The following is a 7,551-nucleotide window of genomic DNA, read 5'->3' on the forward strand; positions in this document are numbered from 1 at the left end:
CTATCGTGGCCTGTTATTATTATTATTATTATTATTATTATTATTATTATTATTATTATTATTATTATTATTATTATTATTATTATTATTATTATTATTATTATTATTATTATTATTATTATTAAGTATTTTACCTGCTGGCAGGTACTGGGACTAACGGGAGATGTGAGTGTGATTGTGTGTTTTCTTAGGTTCTGGTCTGGAAATTCTTCTTTCACCTTTCTCGGTCTTCAGCTTCCTCTTTTTATTCCCAATATTTGATACCATTTTTCAAATCATCGACCAACTGCATTCTTCTTCTTACTATTCCTTTCTTACCTTTCATCTCTTACTTTCAACTTTTCTCTTCCTCAGTGGGTTGAGAAAAGCTAATACGTTTTAATCTGGTTCCTTATAATTATTACCAGACTGCAGTTTCCTCTATCTATTTTTGAATACTATTTTTAAGAAATGGAATTATTATTATTATTATTATTATTATTATTATTATTATTATTATTATTATTATTATTATTATTATTATTATTATTATTATCGCGTCTATGTTCTGTTATTCTTTTAACTGTTAGAGGAAAGGTTCATTTTTTCTACAGTCTCACTTTATCTATAATGCTACTTCGGTATTATTACTTAATGTTTAGTTAACTCAAGAAAAAACGGATCTAGTTGTGTGAATCCTCCATTTCATGTTAGCCTTTGGTGATCATTTAATACTGTTCAGCGAGGTAATTTAACAGAAGTACAATGTTCTTATAGAGTATTCCTTGTAGTATTATAAAGTAGGAAATGATACAAAACACTGTGTTTTCTAAATTAAAGTTTTGGGATCTTCTACGGCAATTGTTCCAACATTTTTAACAAGCGCCCACATTCTTAAACCCTACATACTTCACGCCTACATCATTCGCGATGTCTTTGACCGTTTCTGCAATTTTAGTTGCAGCATTGTATTTTCAAATCATCAGTAATAGCAACAAAAATAATAACAATAATAATAACCTATACTGTATATAAGACAACATAAGTGAGTTACTCATTATCGACCAAGCCATAATACTATAATTGTGTAGGGGAAATGGAAAAGGCTGAAAGTGCCAAAAAACAAAAAATCGATTTTTTGCATGGAATGTGTTGTAAACGGCATCGCCAATAACCTAGAGAAGGTCCAAAGTGTCAGACAAATTCCTACTAGTTTCTAGAGCAGTCGCAAGGAGCAGCACCTTAAAGGATAAAGTACAGTTTTAGGAAGTTTTTATTGAATACTGGAAATTTTACTTTGTGGCACTTTCAGCCTTTTCCATTTTCATTACACAATTAGCAAGAATACTCTTTTTGACGAAATCAAGGGATAAAGAAGGATTTTTGGAAATATGTATCCTTAGGGGCGTAAATAGGATAGTGTATCTTGCTAATGCCTGAGGTAAGGAAGATGAAACTAGGCATATAAACTAACCATTAAAAATAACTGAACATGTTTCTCACAGTTTCTGAAAATTCCGCACCTAAACAAGAAAGGAGTAATCCGTATAACATTAATTTTTTTAACTGTATTTTATTTCATTTACTTTTAGAAAATGATAAATGTCATCATCATAGGAATTCTGCCTTTATTGGCAGATCACTTGCCGCAGCTGAAAAGCTTCCATGCTCCACGGTCCTCCACTAACCTCTTCGTCTTCGCGTATAATCCTTCTGTTTTTATATAATCCATTAATTGTAGTCACCCTCGCCCCCTCCCTCTCTTTCCCGCCTACATACCCTCTAGGACGTCCCTCATGGTACAATCTCTTCTTACGCAATGTCCCAACCAGTTTATCTTCCTCTTCCTAATAATATCTAAAAGTGTTCTTTTCTCACCCACCATTTCTAACACTCTCTCATTCGTTATCCGCTCGACCCAACTAATTCTTTCCATTCTTCTCCACACCCACATTTCGAAGGCTTCCAGTCGATTTTCATCACCTTTACGTAATGTCCACGTTTCCGCCCCATACAGTACAACACTCCACACGAAGCATTTTATGGTCTTTTTCTCAACTCTTTATTCAAGGTCCCACAAAACAGACTTTTCTTCGTCCTAAAGCTTCTTTCGCCATTCCTATCCTTGCTTTTATTTCAAGTTCGCACTTCATGTTATTACTAAGAATACTACCCAGATATCGAAAACTATTCACTTGTTCTATTTTCTCCCCTCCTACTTTTATAGTTGACACAGACCCCTTCGTTCCAGTCACCATGGCTTTTGTCTTTCTAAAATTTATTTTCATCCCATATTCTTCAAAGCCCTTTCTCATTTTTTCTAACATTTTAATGATTTTCTTTTCAGATTCTGCAACAAGCGCCATATCGTCTGCAAATCTTAATCATTCTACCTCCTACCGAAATGCCATCATCATCATGTAAACTCTTTTTCACTATCTCTTCTAGATAGACATTAAATAATGTTTGCGAGAGGCAGCATCCTTGTCGAACTCCCCTTCCAATTGCACTCTCTTCCGTCAGTTCTTCCCCTATCCTAACACTTACTTGTTGGTTCATGTTAATGTTTCTTATTAGTCTTCTATCTTTCCATTCCAACCCTATCTTCGTTAGAACTCCCAACAACAATTCCTAATTCACGCGTTCAAAAGCCTTTTCTAGATCATTAAATATAACATACACCTCTTTCCTTTTTTCTATAAATCTTTCACCGATCGCCCTTAATAATCCAATTGCATCTCTTGTGCCCTTGCCTCTTCTGAACCCGAACTGCTCCTCCTCAACTTCTTTATTTGTTCTTTCATATAACCTTCTGTTCAGTATTCGGAGTAGAATTTTAGCTGCATGAGATATGAGACTAAAAGTTCTATAATCCTCAGATCTCTTTGGGTTCGATTTCTTAGCCATTGGTATCATGATCGTTTTCAGAAAGTCTTTTGGCCATTCTCCTATTTCATATATTTCATTGCATAATCCGAACAATTCTTTCTTTCCCTTGTCTCCTATATTTTTAATGAATTCGATTGGTATGTTATCTATTCCGGTTGCCTTTCCATTTCTAATCTCGGATATAGCCTAGTCAAACTCATCCCTAAGAATACTAAATCCTTTATCATCCTCGCCTACTTCATTTTCTACTTCAGCATTTAGGCTACACGGTCTATTCCTACTCTCATATAAGTCTTCAACGTATTCTTTCCACCTTCCTATGACCTCATTTCTCTCGTTGACTACCTTCCCATTCTTATTTTCTACTGCCATCATAATACCCTCTTGATAAATGTAAGAATTCTTTATATTGGAGACGTGAAATTTCAAAATTAAACTCAATTAGAAACGAACCAATCCATGTTTAGGTTTTCCGAAAATTCTGTCCCAAGATGAGAATGGAGGATAGTGTCTACCTATTAAAATTTCTGCATTTGCTTACGTTTGAGGTGTGAAAATTGGCTTTGATTTCTTAACTACGAGGATCATTCAATAAGTAAAGAGACAAAGTGATTATATTAAGGGGAGATTATAAAGGGGTGATTATATATAAGTAAAGGGTGATTATATTGTAAAATAGCCTTAGTTTTGAAAGATTGAAATAAATCTTTAGTAAGCTATAGCAATTTGTCTCTTTACTTATTGAATGGCCCTCGTATAAATAATTGAACGTATGTTTCCGGAAATTCCCCTCTTAAAGATGGAGAAAAGAGACGATTTTTTAAATATTAAAATTTACCACTATTTATTCAGAAATTGTCATGAAATGTGAAATACGCTTAAATTCGTAATGTGAAATTTCGTAAACCAACTCTGAACTAAAAAGAATGGAATACGTATTTCAGTTTTTTCGAAATTCTCCTTTTAAACAGAAGGAGGGAGGAATTAATTTACTTATTTCTCGACATTCAAATCGGCGTTCACTGTCTCATCATCATAGAATGTTCGAGGAGAATTACTGAAGATATTTAGAACTACTCTAGAGCATGGTTTCATCATATCGCTTTCACTGAAATGCGTATCCTAAGGGGAGGGGTCAAGGTCTAAAATATTTGCTAAAAATACGGTATCTTTCAAATCTCTCATGGATGAAGATGAAATTTAATATAAAAACCAAGTAGACACGCAACCCAGCGTTCTAGGAAATTCCACTTCCGTCTCATCTAATGAAAAATGATTGGGAATTTTAGAACATAGAAGCCATTTCTTGGCTGAAGCCATTTCTTAACCATGTCAGTTTCATTAAAATTCGTAACCTAAGAGGGTGGAGGAGTTAATATATACGGCGAAAATTAAATATCTTCCAAGCGAAGGAGATGAAACTAGGTATATAACTTTTTACTTAACGAGGTCATCATGTGGACATGCCCCAGCGTTTTCGAAAATTCTGCTTCTAAAACAGGTTACAGTGTGGCAAAGTGTTTGAAACGTCTGAAATGAACTTTTAAACATATTTAGCATGTGGGAAATTTCTATTTTATCAACTCACTTCGAAATAAAAGAATCGTAAAAGCAGAAGAGAATTTAGATTTCTTGCAAAGAATAAATACTGCATCGTATGAAACACATTTTTGAACATGATCGAGCTAGGGGTTTTATTTCACTTTTGTTCAAATAAGTTACGTAATGGGGAAAGAGTGATCAAATATAACTTTCAAATGTTTCCCATAAACCTATTCTACCCGTACGAAGAACGGGCTTGCATATAATATTAGTATATAATAATAGCGATATTCTCACAAATTTATATTTATTTCCAGCAAGATTCCTGCATAGCATTGTAGTGCAGTGGAATATTATATTTTACCAGTTTTGTCAATGAAACCACAGCTCTTACAGAATAGTTATTTCGTGTTTAAATATTTAATTTAATGTTTTTGACAACATTCGTAATATTTGTAATTTTAAATTTAGTTCTGTCAGAGACTCGCACCCCTAGATTAGGAGCCACTGCTCTAGGGCCTACCTAGAAACTTTGAATTTACACCTACATAGGATTTGTGACGTGGGGTACCAATAAGAAAAATTTTTGAAAATTCACGAAAAGAGAAGGAATTGTGGTGAGAGTAATTTTAATAAGATACTCTCATCTCCGAAACGTATAGGACTGTGAACTTAAAATTTGGTATTTGGATTTCCAATTTAAAATAATTTAAGACATGTTTCACCATTTCTTTTATATCTTAGTAATAAAGGAGAAGGAAAAGGTGAGAAAAGGAATTATTATAGGAATTATTACTCATATAATAGCATATCGGTATCTCAGAATCTCTGAAAGTTACAAACATGAAATTTGGCTTTAGGACTTCTCATTTAAAACAAAATCACTTAAAGACAGTAAACAGGACCACCCAATATTTTTTAATTAAAATTGAAACCAGAAGTTGTAGTAGATATCTACCACTTAATGTTATTTACTAGTGATTATAGTGGAGATAGAATATATTCTAGGGGCGCTTAATCGAATACAAAAACCGTGCCTATCAATTGCCGTTTGTCATATACAGTTTTGTTCAAGAAAACTTTGCCATTCATCTCTCTTTGAAAAGGCCTGTGGTCTTACCTATAGTTAGAATTAAATCAAATAAATGTGAATTTTGTTTGGTCGATTAAGAAGTTTATTTAGAGCCACGGCATTATAATTTCCTTTTGCGGTTGCAAGAATATCATCTTTCATAGCAGGGTGAGTGGTCAAGATTTCTTGAACAAGACTGTACAACGATGAACGTTAAAACCGGAAGTGGTTGATTTCTAATAATTACGTTTGATTACAGGGTAAAAGAAGAGATGGTATTTTAAGAACGCTACCTATTTTAAGAACGATAACTCATTAAAAAAAACTCTTCTCGCTGTCTCTTATAGGTCATGTTCTATGTATATTACATTGAACCTGGAAGTCATACTGGATTATCAGGGTGTCTATCGGTCACGAAAAGGATTAAAGAAAGTCACGAAATCAGAAAATGGTCATGAAAGTCAAGGAAGTTTGCTTTTGGGTCACGATTCATTTTATCTGTACAAATATAAGTACATACTTGTAAATGTTGTTCTATAAAGTGTCGAAATTCACCACCAAAAACGCATATAGTTTTAGACGCTACCAAATCACAAGTAAAGCACGCTTCTATCACGTGCGTGAAAATTGGCCCAAGTCGCACTAAAATTCGCTTTTGAGAATGTTACTAAATTTAATGGTTTGTTAAAGAAAAGGTCATGAAATCCATTTTGGAATTTTAGTAGACACCCTGTCATTTCTGATTTTATTAGAGTGTTATGGAAAGACAAAATGTATTCTTGGGATGCTCCGTCGATTGTCGAAAACAGCTTCCCGCTATCTATTACAGGTTTTGCTCCACAGTAATGAGAAGTAAACCGAAAATTGTTGATTTCTATCGCTTCTAGTTTTATCAAAGTGTTAAGGATAGAAATGAAAGGTGTTCTTGGAATCTTTTAGTCGATTTCCCAAAACTGCTTCTCTATATATACTACAGTTTTTCCCCATTCAATGTTAAAGCGGGAACTTGTTTATTTCTGCCACTTTCTATTTCAATACAGTATTAAGGATGGAGTTGAAAGGTATTCTTGGGATGCTAAATCGACTGCCGGAAAACATTTCTTGCTATCTATTACCCTTTTTGGTTTACAGGATCAACGTTAAAAGCAAAAATGGTTGATTTCTACCACTCCTGGTTTCTGATCCACAACCTCCTGGTTTATGATCCTCTACTAACGAACTCTTTCGAGATAATTACTTTAGCTATCAATTGCAAAAAACAGAAGTCAAATTCAATTTGGACCAAAGTACTAACTACACAATATTATTATAAATCTTACTCTGTAATCCCAATAATTAGATACATATTTCAGCGTTTTTGATTGTGATCTAGAAAGAAAGAAAAGGGTTTGGAAGAGAATAAAGGAGGATATTACAATTATTATTATACTAAGATGTTTATATCTCGGGATCCCGTAAAGTTGAAGACATGAAACGTGGTAGTTGAACTGAAATTGGTATGCTTCCTGATATATAAAGTGCAAGGCAGGGACGGCGCTAAGGGTGGGCGGGAGTGGGGTTCTCCAGCACCCCACTTGTGTATTTACGTATGTGAAATTCAATTTTTGACGAAATTCGTTTTAGATACTTTGCGTGCATATTTGTTTAATTGCATGATGGCTAAAGTGTGTGCAGGTTCAACCAAGTTTACAGACTTTGTACTGAACGCATTAGAAGAAGATTATGACTCTGAAGGTAATTTCAGATGACAATATTGAAGTATAATCGAAAGTCGATGATGGAATTAGTGGAAGTGACAGGAGTGAGACTGAGGGTAACATCGAAAATGATCCAGCTATAAGGGGAGCCTCTATATTAGGAAGAAACGGTCATAAATTGAATTCTCAACAATCCGTTCGGAATTTCTAAGAAAACTTGGGTTGCAGTTAGCATGCTGGAGCACCTCAAGATGAATCTTCCGACTAATTTGTCTATTGGTATCAGAAATACCCTTGGAATTCAAAAAGAGCTGTTACCTGTAATTGATTCATCATCTAGTCTTCCAGAGCAAGCACGATGTCAAATGCGCC

This window comes from Thermobia domestica, chromosome 5 (assembly GCF_964235325.1).
Source record: "Thermobia domestica chromosome 5, izTheDome1.hap1.1, whole genome shotgun sequence".
Classification (NCBI taxonomy): Eukaryota; Metazoa; Arthropoda; class Insecta; order Zygentoma; family Lepismatidae; genus Thermobia; species Thermobia domestica.